Here is a 19,809-nt window from a genome sequence, read left to right as displayed (position 1 = left end):
GCTGTCAGTTTAAACAGTTTGTTGTCAGTGATGTTTGTAATGACACTTTAACAAAATTTCATTGATTTTTCATATACATTATTTAAGGAGCCCAATATATAAGGTATCTGAAAATAAAACACTGACATACAACTGGCAACAAACTGGTATGCAGATCATCTGGCTACACACTGGTTACCAACTGTACAACAAGCGGCTTTTTGGACTTTCCAGTATGTTGTCATTGTATTGTCATGCACAGCCAGTCAACTGGAAATATTTTTCTGAAACACACTGCATATTGCCATGTTTTGTCTTTGTAATTAGTCATGTAAATTCAGTCACAAACATGAGGCTTCTCTTCATGGACAAGAGAAACAACTTTGCAAACTAGAATCATTATTTAATGTTTTTAATTATTCCATATGCAGTAAAATTAAGCACTTATCATTAGTGTGGCGATGACTAGTTTGTTTGTTTATTTTGGGTTTAACGTTTGTTTTTCAACAGTATTTCAAGTAATTACAGAGTTCGAATTTAGCCTGATTTTCTACTTGCATTTTTTCGCAAGTGGTATTTTTTTAACTTGCTAAATGAAAAACAACTTTCATTTTCCGGACATGTTACTTTATTAGAACTTAACACACAAAATCCCTGTGACAAGTCCAGCCAATCGTATTTGCGCTGTATAAAGAGTAACTTATGAATAGATTACCAAAAAACCACGGATCCGTGGAAACGTCATCAAATTGGCGCAGTACTTGTCAGCGTTGAAATGACATGCGCACGGACATGTATCGAGTGTAAATGTCCTTTTACTACAAAGATGAAAGAGTGCTACGAAAGAAAGACTGTGTAGATCGAGACGACCGTGAAATCTCATTATTCGGCCAAAATTTCCCCTTTGCAAAAAAAATGCTGGTGTCTGAAATCTCACCTTGCAGTTTGAAATTTTGCACTTGCATTTCGCGAGTATGCGAGCTTAAATTCGAACCCCGATGTAAAAGGGGGCATTAACCTAACAGTGTTCCTGGATTCTGTACAGTACAAACCTGTTCCCCGCAAAGTAACTGGGGAATTCCCCACATGAATCAAGGTGGGGACTATGATTTCAAACACAGGTCATTTATCAAATGTCACGGAGAACATAAGCCACGTCCGAAAGATTTAAACTGCGACCCATGATCCGTAGATCGAGCTCTACCTACTGAGTAAAGATGGACAAGTATCCCAATTATCGCTGCTTACTCAGTGTTCTAAGCCCTTATTTATTTTCCCCCAGGAAAAATTGTCTTTATTACCCTTGTAATGTTCATAGCATTGTCCATGTATGGGAAGTTTGTTTCCAGTTTAGTGTCAGTATTATTTTTTTTTCTTATTTATCTTTATTAATGTTAATATGAATTTTTAAAGTGACTAAATCCTTCATTTGCTTGTGACTAAATTTTAATACCAATTTGATTTGCAAATTTCATTATCAATAATATAATATTTAAACAAGGGAGATTATGGTAAATTTGCAAGTTTAATTTTACAGGTGAGCGGAAAATACATACTTTTAAATTTTTCTGTATCTGTTTAGCAAAATACTTGTTGCGGACAGATCTGTGTTACAATGAAAATAAACAACTGTAAAATGATGAAAAAGTACCTTTACAATTGCCCATCAATGCTGGCAAAGCTATTGAAAACTGGAAATTAATTTTGGAGGAAAAATGCCAAAACTCGGCCCATTTTGATAAGGTTTTCTTTGTAATTTTTTTTCCTGTGAAATTGCTAAGATGGGTATATTGCCAGTGTTAGCCAGTGATTCCAGAATTTTGCCCCCAGAGTTTAATCTATATCCATGTACTGTCCCGAGCAGAAGAAAATCCATCAATATTGTCACTTATGTATTACATCGACTATTCAAGATAGCACGAAAGCGAGTTATTGGCATGCCCTAATATGTTGTTTTTTTTTAGAAAATTTTGGCCTTTTTTCAACTTAGAAGGTTAAGGTTTTGATGTAAGCTAGTATCTCAGTACTCTCTTATGGGAAGGATTAAAACTAATTACCGCTTGTTTAGTGTCATGATCTGACATGCACTAAAGTGCCCATAACTTTTTATTTTTCAAAATTTTTGGCCCCTTTTTCCACATTTGCATTTTTGCTTAAGTTTTTGTAGTAAGCTGGTATCTCAGTAATCACTAATGGAAATGGATTGAAACTTCACCACTTGTCCCCTGCCATAAGCTGATATGCACTGTGCAGGTTCATAATCCTGTTTTTCAGTTTTACAAGATTATTCCCCTTTTCCAACTTTTGTCTTCATTCAATTGACAAGGCTGTTGAGGCATTGCTGTCCTACAACAGCTCTTGCTTACAATTCCAGTTGGTGTTGCCATATCAATCTGATTTATAGAAATTATGTTTTTTATTTCCAGTTTCTTGCCCTTTTCCTGCCAGATTTCTTCAGACACTGGAAACAAGCTGACATTATTGTCGTGTGTTTACAGCTGATTGTTATGAGCCAGTTTCTTTCCATTTAGTTTGAGTTTTCCCAGAAACTGGAAAATAATATGGAAATTGTGTCCATGTTATTTTCAGATAGACTTTTTTTCTTGGAAGTTTGTTCCCCTGTAGGAGTCAGATAATTTCCAGTTACCTTTTTTTTTTGACAGAATGTTACCAGATCATTGACAGTTACCTTGCAGCTTAATGCCAGCTTGTTTCCATATTTCATTTTCGTAAGGGAAGGATTGAATGATAGTCAACAAATTGTATTGTCAGAAGTTTTAAAAGCTAGGGATATTGGAAAGCTTTCCAAAATTTTTAATTTAAAAAACGAAGTATTGTTCCATGTTAGTATGGATGGTTGGTTTTGTGTCCATTGACTTGTCAAGGGTTCAACGCAACAAGGGCATATCTACATTATAATTATTATATGTAGATACGCCCTTATTGCGTTGAACCCTCGTTGTGTCAGTTCTGTTTTTAATTAACATGTTCCCCTTTGAAATTGCTGGTCAGAATTACATCATTCTTGGTCTGTAGCATACTGGCAAGAACCTCTCTCTTAAGTTTATTCAAATGGTTCCACATGGTCCCTTGTAGGGGCCACTAGAGCTAAAAAGAGAAGAAAAAAAAAAACTTCTTCTCATAAACTCTTTGATGTATCTCTTTACATAACTTGGTCTATAGCATCCATGTGTACCTTTTTTTCAAGTCTGTTCAAATAGATCTGCTTTATTGCATTTAGAGGCTGCCAGAGCTGAGAGTAGAAAGAGTTTGTAGAGGGCTTTTTTTAATTGAACATCTGGATATGTAGAACAAATTATTTTGTAAAACCTCAGTGATATTTTGTTTCTTAATTAAGAAGTAATATTTTATAAAAATGAAAACATTATTTATAAAAATGAAATAATATTTTGTAAATAAGAAATATTATTTTGTTTTCATTATATAAATAGAGAATGTAACTGGAACCTTTTCTAAGTATGAATATCTGTGTTTTTTATCCTTTCCATGGAGTTTCTTATAGAGTCTAATAAAAGTTTCTGAGGTGATAACATTTGAAATGTAAAATTTCCATGGAAAATGATGTAAAAACGTTTGTTCTCCACTGATTCTATGCTTTTTATGCCCCCGAAGGGAGGCATATAGTTTTTGAACCGTCTGTCAGTCTGTCAATCTGTCGGTCTGTCGGTCTGTCGGTCTGTCAGTCTGTCAGTCTGTCCGCAATTTTCGTGTCCAGTCCATATCTTTGTCATCGATGGATGGATTATCAAATAACTTGGCATGAATGTGAACCACAGTAAGACGACGTGTCGCGCGCAAGACCCAGGTCCGTAGCTCAAAGGTCAAGGTCGCACTTAGACGTTAAAGGATAGTGCATTGATGGGCGTGTCCGGTCCATATCTTTGTCATCGATAGATGGATTTTCAAATAACTTGGCATGAATGTGTACCACAGTAAGACGACTTGTCGCGCGCAAGACCCAGGTCCGTAGCTCAAAGGTCTAGGTCACACTTAGACGTTTTAAAAGGGTGTGCATTTATGGGTGTGTCCGGTTTTATATCTTTGTCATCGTGGATGGATTTTTCAAATAAAATTGGCTTTAATGTGTACCCAGTAAGACGACGTGTCGCGCACAGACCCCGGTCCGTAGGTCAAAGGTCCTAAACTCTAACATCGGCCATAACTATTCATTCAAAGTGCCATCGGGGGCATGTGTCATCCTATGGAGACAGCTCTTGTTTCCCTATTATTTTTAAAATCTATTTCTCTCATTCATTAATTGAGACATCTGTTACTATCAGAAAACAACAAAGCCATAGATTTTACTTAATGACACAACCTTGAATAGATTTGTTTACTTAATGTTTCATATGGATGCCAAAAAGATCTAAAAGGCTTATGTCTTCTTAGAAAGTATAAATCAACTGTTCTAGCTTTTCTTTGAAACAGGAATTCTCTCAGGATGTTCATTAACTTTCAAACAATGCTTACTGTAATCTATAGTGACAAGATGAACCTGGATTATTTCATTGTTGATCTAAAGAAGGTCTTTGTTGATCCTTTTAGGGATAATTTGGCTCAAAAACAAGTTTTAATTTTCAAGCATACATGATGGGAATGAAATAGGAATCAAGAAATTCTAATTGGATATGAAATGCCGTATTGCAGATGATGCTGTAGAAAATATAACACTTGACATGCTGTCTGCTTGCATTAGGAAATGAAATAGAGTGAGTTGAAGGACTGCCATCTATGAAAGGAAATCTTTTAGAGCATTGTAAGGTATTTTAAGGATTGAGCTAGTCAAAAAACTTCTCAGATACAAATTTTGAAAACTGCTGCTGATTAGTCTGCAAGGGCTGTGCAAAGTGTGTGTATTAACTGGTTTAAACTTTTGTCACTGACCGTTCAAAGTCTGCCAAGTAGTTCCTTCGTTTCTTATGTCATAATTTTTTTTATGTTTTTCTTTGTCCATACATTTTTCTCTTAACAGTTCACATCCATGCATACACTGATTATTAAAGTGTGCTCTTCGACTGTTGACTTTCCTATTGGATTTTTGCCTTTGTTTTTAATGTGCTTGTACTAGCTTGGACATGAAGTCCAGAAGAGACAAACCTCAGATTTATTTCTTTTATCTGGTGAGCATGTGCACTTATAACTACCATAGGAATAGGTTTAGCCACTCAAGGTTTTCCCTGCCAAATTATGTCTCTTTTTGTAAAAGCAAATTGTGTTTCATTACAAACTCATCAAACTTGGAGGCTTTCTCTGCCATTTATATTCTTATTTGTCTAAATTGCAAAACTTTTATGTAATAAGGTAGTATCAGAAGTTTAAAAGCATTTCAGCAGTTATTTTTACTGACTGTGTTGCAGAAGCTTCAATGAGAAAGTTCTGGAGAAAGCGGAGAAATGTATTTGATGATTTAGCCAATATCCTTGAAGCGTTAAATTTTTGTTTGAGAGGTGCTGATAAATTTGTGGATCATGATTGAGAACCAATTTCCTTTAACAGAATGCATTAAGAATATAAATTAGGTGGTTAGAATGTCTTTTAATTTTTGTGGAAAAGGAACTGCCATATGGATATTTTCTCAATTTGATGAGAAACCTAGTCTTGTAGGTTTTAGCATGCATTGCTCTTAGTGAGCTTGTAGGATTGGATTTCTGTTGTCGATCCATCCATCCGTCTGTCATCTATTTGTCAACCACAATTTCTTTAAAGCATATAACCTTCGAAACCACTACGCCAGTTTCAACCAAATTCACAGGAATATTCCTTTGGTGGTCCCTTTTCAGATTCCATCGAATCTAGCTAATCCATGCTGAATTCTGGTTGCCATGGCTAAATGGAAAAATTTGAAAATCATCTCTTCAGAATCAGCTGGGTCTATTTGAAAATAATTTCACTGCAGTGTTCTTTGGGTGGCCGTGACCCTGTACCAAATTCTTTCAAATATTTCTGTTTCCTTGAAAAACTAGGGGATGGGGCTAGTTTTTTCTTTATGGCAATATGGAAAACTTCAAAATCTTCTATGAAACTGCAGGCTAGATTTGAAAATAATTTTACAGCAATGTTCTTTGAGTGACCCTGTACCAAATTCTTTCAAATCATTATATTTTCATAAATACACATGATCACTAGAGCGCGGCACTTGTTTTCCCTATATGGCTTTATGGAAAACTGTGAAAATCTTTTCCTGTCAAACTGCTGGTTCGATTTCAGAATAATTTGACAGCAATTTTTGACAGCAATGTTCCCACTGTAACCCTATACCAAATTCCTTAAAGGTCAATAATGCTTTGAATTTTTATCTTAAAAACAGATGAAACAACTTTCCAAATAGATGTTATGAGTACTTACATGGTTAGAAAAGCACAACTTTTTATATTGCACATGAACTGTTATAGTTAGAGCCATAAAGGGAGGTAATAGAAAACAATAGATTCAATAAAACATTCTAGTATATTCAGTAATATTCAAACCTTTGGTAGCCCGCCCGCTTAGCTCAGAAGGGAGAGCGTTGGTCTACAGATCGCGGGGTCGCGAGTTCGATCCCCGGGCGGGGCGTATGTTCTCCGTGACGTCTTGATAAAAGACATTGTGTCCTCCACCTCTGATAATTCATGTGGGGAAGTTGGCAGTTACTTGCGGAGAACAGGTTTGTACTGGTACAGAATCCAGAAACACTGGTTAGGTTAACTGCCCGCCATTACATGACTGAAATACTGTTGGAAAACGGCGTTAAATCCAAAACAAACAAACAAATCAAACCTTTGACAAATGTTGAAGAAAGTAATTATCAGAAATAGGATTTAACAAGAAATTAATGTATTTTATGTTTATAATGGAAAATGTGGCAGCCACATTTTAAACAAAGGCATTATGAGCTTTTAAGGCCATGTTCACTTGTTAAAAAAACATGGCTGCCTAGGGATGGGGCTAGTTTTCTCTGTATGGCTGCATGGAAAATTTTAAAAAGTCTCCTCCTCTGAAGCTTCAAAATGATTTCACACAAATGCTCCTTTGTTGACCTTCTACCAATTTCCTTCAAGGTCTCACCCACATTAGTCTGTGTTCAGACCCTGTGTTTTGTTCACAGGAGATAACTCCTGAGCCTGTTTGAATTTTGTATGATTATGTCCCTTTTCTTCTCAAAACAAAACAAAGATAATCAGAGCTAAGAAAGGTCGGTCTGAATATATACAAGTAATGAATGAAAAAAATTAAAAAAGATTACCCAGTGGCTAGCAAGAGTACCCTCCCTCCTTGTTTGACCATCTACCAAAACTGTTCAAGCAAGCTGTGTGATCTAAGGCCATCAGCCCTCTTAATCAGGAAATGTTCCAAAAAGAAGAAATATCTAATTGATTCCTGGAGTATTTTCTTGGCATGTTACATTTGACCAATACATTACCAGTGGAATGCCAGAAGTGAGGAATTAGCTTGAAAAATAAATAAATGGTGATTGGTTTCTTGAAGAAGACATTGGTGTCTGTTTTTACACTCCGTTAATGATAAACTGGTTTAGTTTCCACCATAATGACCGTTGAGACCTCACCCATGTGATCCTGGACTCCATGATTTCTAAACATTTCAAAACATGCCATTAGAGAGATAGGGCTTCTTTTTGTTCCATCAGATAAGAAGGTGATTCAGTTAATGTATTAAGCAGAACCACTACTTCCTATAATTTTTCTAGTTTTCCATTAAATGTTTTCCTCAAAATGAACAATTGCATCAAGTGAGCTGTGTTGTTTTTTTTTTCACCATATACTACCAAAAGATTGAAAGATGAAAAATCCTGGAAGGGTTTAGATAAGTGTAAACCAATTTCTGAGTTGATCAAAAGAAGAAGATGGACCTGGATTGGCCATGTCAACACACTGGAAACACCAGCAATTCAGAAGGTCACCATGAGAGGGATACCAACAGGTAAAAGAAGCAGAGTGCGACCTAAGGAGACCTGGAGACGATCAGTTGAAAAGCAGATGAAAGACCTTGGATGGACTTTGGGCCAGATAAAACGAATGTCAGCCGACAGTCAGAGATGGCATTCCTCGGTGAAGGCTTAAGTAAAGTAAGTAAACCATTGGTGTACAAAACGATGAAGGTATTGAATGATTACTTTTACAGAGTGCTTCAAGTCCTTCTGTACCCCCCCCCCCCCCCCCCCACCCCAACCCCAGGACTATAGCTGATAGGATGGTCATTGGGGTACCTGGGCTCCAGCATTAAAGCTGACGAAATGGTCACAGAGGCATCTGGGGTATAAGTCCAGCATTTTAGTTGACAGGATGGTCACAGGGGCATCTGGGGTATAAGTCCAGCATTTTAGCTGACAGGATGGTCACAGGGGCATCTTGGGTATAAGTCCAGCATTTTAGCTGACAGGATGGTCACAGGGGCATCTGGGGTATAAGTCCAGCATTTAAGCTGACAGGATGGTCACAGGGGCATCTGGGGTATAAGTCCAGCATTATAGCTGACAGGATGGTCACAGGGGCATCTGGGGTATAAGTCAGCATTCAGCTGACAGGATGGTCACAGGGGCATCTGGGGTATAAGTCCAGCATTTTAGCTGACAGGATGGTCACAGGGGCATCTGGGGTATAAGTCCAGCATTTTAGCTGACAGGATGGTCACAGGGGCATCTGGGGTATAAGTCCAGCAATTTAGTTGACAGGATGGTCACAGGGGCATCTGGGGTATAAGTCCAGCAATTTAGTTGACAGGATGGTGACAGGGGCATCTGGGGTATAAGTCCAGCATTTTAGTTGACAGGATGGTCACAGGGGCATCTGGGGTATAAGTCCAGCATTTTAGCTGACAGGATGGTCACAGGGGCATCTGGGGTATAAGTCCAGCAATTTAGTTGACAGGATGGTGACAGGGGCGCCTGGGGTATTACCTCATCATTAAAGGTGGTTTATCAGATTTTGATCAAGTAATGGATTATACATAACAATCATTTACACTTACTTCTTAATACTTAGTTTTTTAGCTCACCTGTCACAAAGTGACAAGGTGAGCTTTTGTGATCGCGCGGTGTCCGTCGTCCGTCGTCCGTCCGTCCGTCCGTTCGTGCGTCCGTGCGTCCGTCCGTAAACTTTTGCTTGTGACCACTCTAGAGGTCACATTTTTCATGGGATCTTTATGAAAGTTGGTCAAAATGTTCATCTTGATGATATCTAGGTCAAGTTCGAAACTGGGTCAGGTGTGGTCAAAAACTAGGTCAGTAGGTCTAAAAATAGAAAAACCTTGTGACCTCTCTAGAGGCCATATATTTCACAAGATCTTCATGAAAATTGGTCAGAATGTTCACCTTGATGATATCTAGGTCAAGTTCGAAACTGGGTCACATGCCTTCAAAAACTAGGTCAGTAGGTCTAAAAATAGAAAAAACCTTGTGACCTCTCTAGAGGCCATATATTTCACAAGATCTTCATGAAAATTGGTTAGAACGTTTACCTTGATGATATCTAGGTCAAGTTCAAAACTCGGTCACGTGCCATCAAAAACTAGGTCAGTAGGTCAAATAATGGAAAAACCTTGTGACCTCTCTAAAGGCCATATTTTTCATGGGATCTGTATGAAAGTTGGTCTGAATGTTCATCTTGATGATATCTAGGTCAAGTTCGAAACTGGGTCACGTGCCGTCAAAAACTAGGTCAGTAGGTCAAATAATAGAAAAACCTTGTGACCCCTCTAGAGGCCATATTTTTCATGGGATCTGTATGAAAGTTAATCTGAATCTTCATCTTGATGATATCTAGGTCAAGTTTGAAACTGGGTCACGTGCCATCAAAAACTAGGTCAGTAGGTCTAAAAATAGAAAAACCTTGTGACCTCTCTAGAGGCCATATATTTCATGACATCTTCATGAAAATTGGTCAGAACGTTCACCTTGATGATATCTAGGTCAAGTTCGAAAGTCAGTCACGTGCCGTCAAAAACTAGGTCAGTAGGTCAAATAATAGAAAAACCTTGTGACCTCTCTAGAGGCCATATTTTTCATGGGATCTGTATGAAAGTTAATCTGAATGTTCATCTTGATGATATCTAGGTCAAGTTTGAAACAGGGTCACATGCCATCAAAAACTAGGTCAGTAGGTCAAATAATAGAAAAACCTTGTGACCTCTCTAAAGGCCATATTTTTCATTGGATCTGTATGAAAATTGGTCTGAATGTTCATCTTGATGATTACTAGGTCAAGTTTGAAACAGGGTCATGTGCGGTCAAAAACTAGGTCAGTAGGTCTAAAAATAGAAAAACCTAGTGACCTCTCTAGAGGCCATTCTTATGAATGGATCTCCATAAAAATTGGTCAGAATGTTCACCTTGATGATATCTAGGTCAAATTTGAAACTGGGTCACATGCCATGAAAAACTAGGTCAGAAGGTCAAATAAATAAAAAAAACCTTGTGACTTCTCTAGAGGCCATACTTTTCATGGGATCTGTATGAAAGTTGGTCTGAATGTTCATCTTGATGTTATCTAGGTCAAGTTTGAAACTGGGTCAACTGCGGTCAAAAACTGGTCAGTAGGTCTAAAATTATTAAATCTTTTGACTCTCTAGAGGCCATATTTTTCAATGGATCTTCATGAAAATTGATCTGAATGTTCACCTTGATGATATCTAGATCATTTTCGAAACTGGGTCACGTGCGGTCAAAAACTAGGTCAGTAGGTATAAAAATAGAAAAACCTTGTGGCCTCTCTAGAGGCCATATTTTTCATGAGATCTTCATGAAAATTAGTGAGAATGTTCACCTTGATGATATCTAGGTAAAGTTCAAAACAGGGTCACGTACCTTCGAAAACTAGGTCCATTGGTCAAATAATAAAAAAACCTTGTGACCTCTCTAGAGACCATATTTTTCAATGGATCTTCATGAAAATTGGTCAGAATTTTTATTTTGATAATATCTAGGTCAAGTTCAAAACTGGGTCACATGAGCTCAAAAACTAGGTCACTATGTCAAATAATAGAAAAAACGACGTCATACTCAAAACTGGGTCATGTGGGAAGAAGTGAGCGATTCAGGACCATCATGGTCCTCTTGTTTCACTGGAGTGTTGTTTTTGATTTGTTCCTTATCTTGTTTTTTGACAAATATCCACATTTGTTCAGTTTTACAATTTTTTTGTAGGCAGCAGGGTATATTTGTATTTGCATAATTCACAGATTTTATTCCACGGAGTCATGCAGTATAACTAAAGTTAACACACAAAATGCTCAAAAATGCTTTTTGGCACAGACAAAAAAATGTCCTTATAAAACAGCAGTGCTTTAAACTCTTTCTGGAGATATTTGCCAGAAAATTGCCAAGAGTAAGTCTGTCAATAATTCTTCTATAGTAAATGACATTGAATGCAAAATGTACTTAATGCCATCTAACTTGGAGATTATTTTTCTGTCAAAATTCCAATAATTTCAGGTTTAAAGTTAATATTAGGTGATTTATAAGTCTCCTCTTATATCACCCTACTATATGTCCTTAAGCTACAATCTATTTCATTGCAGAAGCTTCATTTAGTTCTTGAAAAATGTCAAAAGAAGTTCAATATCCACAAAGCAATAAGTTTGATTACCTATTTTTGAGCAGTTGAAGAATTTCTATGAACACAGAAACTATGCCTTAGGCTTAGATTGCAGTTGGCTGTGAAACGGTAGGATATATTTGTAACATTTACTACCTGCTGTGTTGCTATGATTTTGGATTGTTGGGGCTTCAGAGTTGCCAATAATGATTCTGCAATCCTTTCCTAGGTTTGGTTTGTCTTTTTCCAAATAAACAATCAAAATTTTCAGTTGATTCAGAATATTTTCTTCAAGTGTTTGTTTTGGACTGAAAACCTGACTTTGCCTGGAAGACCTTTTTACCTTTCGGCTTTATTTCATTTAATGATATTTGCACTTCATAACACATTATGAAGTATTAAGCTAGAATGCGGTATGACATCTGCTTCACTACCTTCACTACTACTTGGAAAAGGACAATTTTTTTATCAACATTTAAGAATGAGAATATGTTTTGTGTCATCTGATTTACCAAGGTTGCATCTTTAGATGCTTGGGTACTTAACCACCTGGGCTTCATCCTTGCAATTCAGTTCCTGCACATGGAAACTCTGGATCAAATACACAAGGGCCTTTAATATTTAATAAACGAAATGAGACAGATATATATTCCCGTTTATATATACAACGCTACGTTGTATATGAAATATAGACGGTACAAGTCTGCTTTGCGATTGGCTATTTACGGATTATCGTGGGTCTAAGGGTACTTATATGGCTAGGAATACAATAGATAACAGTAAATCTGTTTATTGCTTTCAGGTGGCTATAATTTCAGCAGGTCAGAAAAATTAACTTTTGATCAGGGATAATGGGAGAACCTGACATATATCAAGGTTTTGACCCTGCCTCCCTGGAGCATTTGCTGGTGGAACATATTTGAGTCCATCTAACAGCTTCAGGTTGGGCTTTATACTTGATATACTCTTTTTACTCCAAAAGCTGCATTTAACTGGATTTCTGTGATTAAATAATTGAAATATAGTTCCAGAAACACTGCAAGGCTTTTTCATTCTGACAACAAACTATAACAAAGTGACAGCACTTCAGGAGTTTATTTGTTTGTGTTGATTTATAAAGTCAATTTTACAATGAACTGCATGCTATTGTTTCTGTACATAAACACTGCAGAGAGCTTACTTCCTTGGTGCATCAAGTATAAATGTGTTTTATTTATGTAAAATCATTCATTCAGAAAGCCACAATTCTAAATTTAATGCATAAATTTAACTATTTATTTATTTAAATGAATTATTGATGTGAAAAGCATCTTGAAGGTGTCAGTGAAGCTCTCTGAATAAATGAATCTGAAACAGAATTTATAAAAAGTGAAAACAGGAAGTTACATTAACTTGAAATGGCTGTCCACAATCCAAAACGAAAAAAAAAAAGAAGAAAATCTGATTATTTCTGTGTTAATCAAAATGAGATTTGTTGATCCTTTTAAGGACATTGAAGCATGTATTTTATGATGGAAAACATCAGAAGTTCTAAGTAGATAAGAGACCTTATAGAGGAAGTATTTATAGTTGACATGTTTGCTTGTGAGAGGAAATGAAATGGAAAGCCTGATATTGTACAGGAATATCAGGCCTAAGACCACAGTTATTTTTACTATATGTTCTATATAGGCACTGGACACTATAGCAATTTTGCATGCATTCCAACCCCTGTAAAAATATCTGAACTCAACAGAACTATCCAAGAGAAAAAATTCCAGCCACAGTAAACATTGGGTTGACCGGCTCTTTTTTCCACCATTTTGAACCAAATCACATGCGTATGAAGAATACTCTCTAGATGGCCGCAAACAGGCAAAACAGGCCCTATCAAAAAGTCATGTTATGCATATTCTGACATTTTCATTCTGTCAAATTGTACATGTACCTACTATTTCATATCTCCTCTATTAAATCATGCCATTTATTGCAGGTCTTTCAGTTAAAAATTCACCAATATTCACCATCAAACAGAGGAACTATTTTCCGCGTAACCACTTCCGTATTGTGGTCAACCAAGGGCAAATAACTGTGGTCTTGTGCCTATTTAGACCTATTTTTCTCTCCAAACTAGAAAATATTTTACCAGTATAATCTCAGTTGTATAGCAAATTAAAACTGAAAGTTACACCTTTGTTGAACCATGCACTAAAATTTGACAGCTTCCAATGTTACACATGGTATCGGTCAAATCTGAGCAAAAAAAAAGTTCGCGTACTTTTCAGATGAAAAAAACGCAAAATTCTATAACTTTTTTGTTTGATGAGATTTTCACCCCAAATAAAAAACAGCATGTTTCCTTAATATACATCTATCCAAATTAAGAGCCACTTCAAGCCTGATTACAATATCACTGTTCCAATTTTAAGGAAAACTATTCATATTACAAAAAGCACGTCAAAACGCGGAGTCTACTCACACGAAAAAGTAAAATGTGAATTAAGAAAAATCCTGTAGCTGTCAAATTTGCCCTTTTTAAGCAGCCCAGTATGTGGCAAATATGAGAATGAATAGCTTTTGTACATATATGTGTCATATACTTTTCAGTGATCATTTATTTATGGCTACCCTAGGTAAAATGTGCCAAACAGCTCTGAAAAATCCAATATATGAGCTTACTAAAAAGCTTATGAGTCTTTCTGGAATGAATATTTCACTCAAATCTTACAGTTTACAGGCATTCAGTGCACTCTGTAAAAGAAACATGCACACCATGACCATTTACACTGCACAAAATCTTACACTGTGTATCACAGCTGAGCATTCTGGCAAAACAGCCCCTATCTCTATAAAGAATGATTTTAATGTACATCACTGCCTGCTGAATGTTCCAAACTGGCTTAATTTCAGCAAAAACCTTAATAGATATCAACCTGAGAAACTACAACTGGTGCTCCTAATTTTTCCTGTGACTAATACCAATGGAAGTGGCCCTTCGTGTGACCGAACCAGGATCTTCTGTGTGACTGGAAGGCCTTCGGCCGAACAACATCTGAAATATGAGTCGAGCTAGTCATAATTTCTTAGAATGAATACTTAATCAGTTTACATGATTGTATGTATGTGCAAACTGTATTTCAAAACAATCTGACTGCAAAGAAAGTGTGAAATGCTAAAAAATGCCCCTCAAAGCAACTTTTCTATGAATATTTATATCACAGTCTCCTTTCCCCATACTGAAACTGTCATAATGTAATATAAAACCTCAAATTCAAGTCTTATGTAAGTAAAATGTGTCATAACAAACAGTCTGAATAACAAAACTATCAATCACAAAGCAGTCTGTCCAGTTTCCTTGCTTTACTGACTGCTAGATCTGAAGCAATGTTTACTATTTTCAGGTGAAATTAGCTACTATCTGAAATGAGTATTCACACTGGGAATACAGCTGACTGCATCAACTATTATGAACAAATTCCTGTCCAATTTCATGGTAACTGATTATAAATGTTATCTCACTACCACACAGGATTTAGAAAGTAGTCATTATGGCAAAACTGGCTGAAATAATGTTATTCCACTACAATTCTATTTTCTGGCTTTTTTTCGCTTGCCGATGCAATTTAACGAAGTCTATTAAATTTTACAAAATCACAGAAAGTACCTGATCTTGATTAAAAGCATCTAAAATGGAATTATTTACCCATTCACAACACCGAACAACTGTCTTCCGTCAAATCTGAGAAGCTGTAGACATATATGTACAAAGGCGGTCAATCCCCGTCTATGCGACAAACTTCACATTGTCCGAGCGCTCTCATTTCAGGTTTTTAGGTACTAAAAGTGTAAGAAATCCAACAGAATAAGTAAATATACAATTCAGGACCTCAGATATGATGATTTATGCTCAATTAATCATTAAGGAAACCAATATGCAAGTCTAGTGTGTGAAAATCTGGCTGTTTTCCTTCAAAATCAATTAAAGTATGCCAATTTCAGGCCTAATCTGTCCAATTTTCAAGCCCTTGAACTGATTTTTCTTGCACAGATTATGATTACACATATTTCACTATTCAGACTGTGTGTACTGTGTAAATTCAAGTAACCAAAAGAGCAATTTTATGTAAACAAGAATAGAAAAAAATACATATCTGACTTTAGGTCAGATTTCCTCAGTCGCAGCTCAAATTTCTAAAAAATCAAAAAATATCACATCGCGGCATTTGTAATACCCCATTTTGTTTTCCGCATACCGGTTTCAAACAAAGAACTTATAAAAATGCATTTCATGCATGAAAACCTGCAAAATTAGAAAAAATCCAGAAATATGTAAACTGAAAGAAGGATTTTTCACAAGTTTCAAGTGCATGTATACTTTTTATCCAAACTGAAGCAATTTCAGCAAATGTAATGATTAATCTAAATATTTACCAGATTTCTATGCCTACCAGCCATTCACTGTCAAAATTTCAGCCATGTAGATTGAAAAATAACAAAAATATTGACAATTTACTTTCTGACATTTTCCACTATATCAGGCCTAAGACCACAGTTATTTTTACTATATGTTCTATATAGGCACTGGACACTATAGCAATTTTGCATGCATTCCAACCCCTGTAAAAATATCTGAACTCAACAGAACTATCCAAGAGAAAAAATTCCAGCCACAGTAAACATTGGGTTGACCGGCTCTTTTTTCCACCATTTTGAACCAAATCACATGCGTATGAAGAATACTCTCTAGATGGCCGCAAACAGGCAAAACAGGCCCTATCAAAAAGTCATGTTATGCATATTCTGACATTTTCATTCTGTCAAATTGTACATGTACCTACTATTTCATATCTCCTCTATTAAATTATGCCATTTATTGCAGGTCTTTCAGTTAAAAATTCACCAATATTCACCATCAAACAGAGGAACTATTTTCCGCGTAACCACTTCCGTATTGTGGTCAACCAAGGGCAAATAACTGTGGTCTTGTGCCATTAGAGGTCTGGTCTTTGTTTTAGTGCTAAAAAGATTTAACTAGTCAAGGATGTTACAAAACTGCCAGTGTTGTACCATTTATTGAATTTACTAAGAAAGTCAACATATAAATATAATTATGAAGTTGTGAAAAACATGTGATAGAAAGTCCATTAATTTTCGTAATTAGACCATCAAGATTCATCTTACAAAGCCTTTGGTATGTAAAAATGAGTATTAATAAAAATGAAAAGTGGAACATTACTTTTTATAGCATTTTCAGGTTATAATAACCTGGCATGCACAAGTCAGGTTTGCAAAATTACATGTGGTCAAAATAAGATATTTATAATCTTTTTAACTTAGCATTCAAATTATTCAAAAGATACTCTGTATCATCTGCCAGGATAAAGTGAACTAATGATGACAGAATAATTTATTCAGGTCTTCTCAGAATCAGATCAAATCAATATGGTGGTTAAATGATTTATTCAGGTCTTCTCAGAATCAAATCAAATCAATATGGTGGTTAAATGATTTATTCAAGTCTTCTCAGAAAGTACATTTCAAATCAATATGATGGCAAAATGATTTATTCAGGTCCTCTCAGGAAGTACAAATCAAATCAGTATGATGGCAAAATGATTTATTCAGGTCTTCTCAGAAAGTACATTTCAAATCAATATGATGGCAAAATGATTTATTCAGGTCCTCTCAGAAAGTACAAATCAATTCAGTATGATTACAAAACAAATCAATATGATGGCAAAATGATTTATTCAGGTCTTCTCAGAAAGTACAAATCAGTGGTTCAATGTCTGGAGAATTCTCCTCTAAGGACACAGAAATATTTGTTTAAACAAATTAACTCAAAAATCTAAATTGAAAAAGAAATCCTGTATAATTTTATTGTCAATTAAAATATGGAATAGAGGAAAACATTCTGAAGTTAACAGAAACCTTGTATATTTTTATTTTTAATTAAAGGCATATGCTAGAATTCCCTGTATATGAGATGGGCGAAATTTTTCCAAATATAATAGAATTTCTTCAAACTTGGATATTGGAGGACAATCATCTAAGGAACAGAAATATGAAATAATTAAAAATCATAGGTCACCAGTATTGAAAAAGAGATATCTGCCCTTGAAAATGGCATTTTTGGGGAATAATGATTATTTTGGTGAATATCCAAGTGAAAGTTACCGAGATCCTTGATGCTGGTCCATAAACGTAGATATTCATCTCATCACACAATACTTGTACTTCAGTATAAAATGTACTTTTTTCCATTCAACTTTGAGGCACTTTGAGCAATTTATTTCTAATATGAGTAAATTGCAAGAGGAGTTCAGGCTTTAAACAAGCATTAGACACCTCAAACAGCTGTTGTTTCTGATTGTCTTCTTCAGCAATGTAGAAGCTTCATTAAGTTCTTGAGAAACCTCAGAAATGAATTTAATAATAGGACTTTGTCAATATCCCTGAAGTGTTAAATTTGATTCCCTATTTGAGAGGTGCTGATAAATTTGTGGATCATGATTGAGAAGTAATTTCCCAGAATGCATTAAGAATATGGATGAGGCTGGCAAAATGTCTTCTAGGCTTTGCTGGAGATTGTATGAATTAGAGACATTTCCTCACAGATTTGTTATCAGGTTGAAGACAAATCTTATTTTTAAATCTGTTTTTTTGTACTTTTAAATGCAAATGTTACATGAGGTTTTGATTAAATTTTTAAAAAAAGAACTGTACTATTTATTTCTTTTGGTCAATGCATTTTTGTTGCAACTTCTGTTGGTTGCACTATATGTGTCATCTATATGCTTATTCAGTAGTAACTGTTGTAGTATGCCAACACATTTTAAGTAAAAAGACATTCTAGAAAATTCTCTGCAAAATTCTCTGCTTCAGTTTACAAGAAAAAGATCAAAGTAAAATAAGGAAAGAGAAACAGCTATTTTTGGTAGCAAAAAAAAACTTGTTTTATGTATTATTCATCTTTTCAGGGTCTGTAAAAAATTACTAATGAAATTAGAAAAGTGATTAAATGACTTAGAAACTGTAAAGATGGTGATTGGTTTCTGCAAAAAAACATTAGTGTCTGTTCATAATGTATTTTCTACTGTAAAAGACCATTGAGACAAGTCGCATATCTTCTTGGACTCCATGATTTTTAAACATTTCTAAACATGCAATTGTGTTGGGAAAGATAGGGCTTTCCTTTGTTCCATCAGGTAAGAGGGTTGTTCCATCAGGTAAGAGGGTGAATAATTTACTGGATACTACTTCCTTGTATTTTTCTTTATATAGTTTCTATTAAAATTATTACTTAAACATGAACAAGAAGTGTATGAGGTTATCATATAATTTGTATAAGAAGGATACCTTTGTTTGTGATAAGCAATCTGTGGCCCATGACCAAGGGAGCCGCGCCATGGGAAAACCAACATAGTGGGTATGCGACCAGCATGGATCCAGACCAGCCAGCACATCAGCGCAGTCTGGTCAGGATCCATGCTGTTCGCTAACAGTTTCTCCAATTCCAATAGGCTTTAAAAGCGAACAGCATGGAGCCTGACCAGACTGCGCGGATGCGCAGGCTGGTCTGGATCCATGCTGGTCGCAAACCCACTATGTTGGTTTTCTCATGGCACGGCCCAAGGCATCAATAATCATAGTACATGAGTATAGAAAAGATAAAAGGTAAGGGTAGATTTCTCGGAAGTACAGAGCACCACAAACACTGCCACAGCCACAGAGCCACGCATTTGCAAAGTAGGCCCACAACAAAAAGAAGCTGTAACAGAAAAATATTATAAACATACTGTAATCCAGAGTTTCAAGAGATCCAAATATAGAAAATACATGTAGTAATAAAAATTGCAGGGACTGTATAAACTGCTCAAGCAAGTCAATGATGCTTTCCAGTAAAAAAACAATCATCATAGTATATTTACACAATTCACATCATGCAAATAAGTATACATTACACAAGTAAAAAATATTACGGTGAAGCAAGTCCAGCCAGCCAGTGCTTCACTGTACATAATGTTTACTTGCGTAATGTATACTTATTTGCATGATGTGAATTGTGTTTTTTATACTATGATTTTTGTTCTTTTATGGGAAAGCATCATTGACTTGCTTGAGCAGTTTATGCAGTTGATATGCGGTTCGCAGGCGTGAACTTTGGCATTGGTAAACACCTCGCTAAGACGGCCAATGGTTAGCCGTCTTTTGAGAGGAGAGATGGACCTGGAAAATATCCAAGAACAGTTTTAAAAATTGATGTAATTACTTTATTAGGTAGAAGTCATCTGTGTAAAAC

General features: G+C 35.8%; 2 long non-coding RNA genes across 2 annotated transcripts in view; one reads left to right on the top strand and one right to left on the bottom strand.

Moving 5' to 3' along the window:
* Positions 1-5,755: 5,755 nt before the first annotated feature.
* Positions 5,756-19,809, top strand: part of LOC128556173 (uncharacterized) — a 76,449-nt gene continuing 62,395 nt past the window's right edge. Inside the window, exon 1 of the long non-coding RNA XR_008370473.1 lies at positions 5,756-8,062. This is a non-coding gene — a long non-coding RNA (uncharacterized LOC128556173). The remainder of the gene's footprint in view (positions 8,063-19,809) is intronic.
* LOC128556170 (uncharacterized) lies at positions 13,176-16,480 on the bottom strand. Its single transcript, XR_008370472.1, has 3 exons — positions 15,939-16,480; positions 15,211-15,344; positions 13,176-14,559 (listed from the first exon to the last, which is right to left on the bottom strand). It is a non-coding gene; the product is annotated as an uncharacterized LOC128556170 (long non-coding RNA).

The sequence above is a fragment of the Mercenaria mercenaria genome, chromosome 1, assembly GCF_021730395.1.
Source record: "Mercenaria mercenaria strain notata chromosome 1, MADL_Memer_1, whole genome shotgun sequence".
Classification (NCBI taxonomy): Eukaryota; Metazoa; Mollusca; class Bivalvia; order Venerida; family Veneridae; genus Mercenaria; species Mercenaria mercenaria.
Note: the sequence above shows the minus strand (reverse complement) of the source record. Positions and strands in the feature narration are given on the sequence as shown.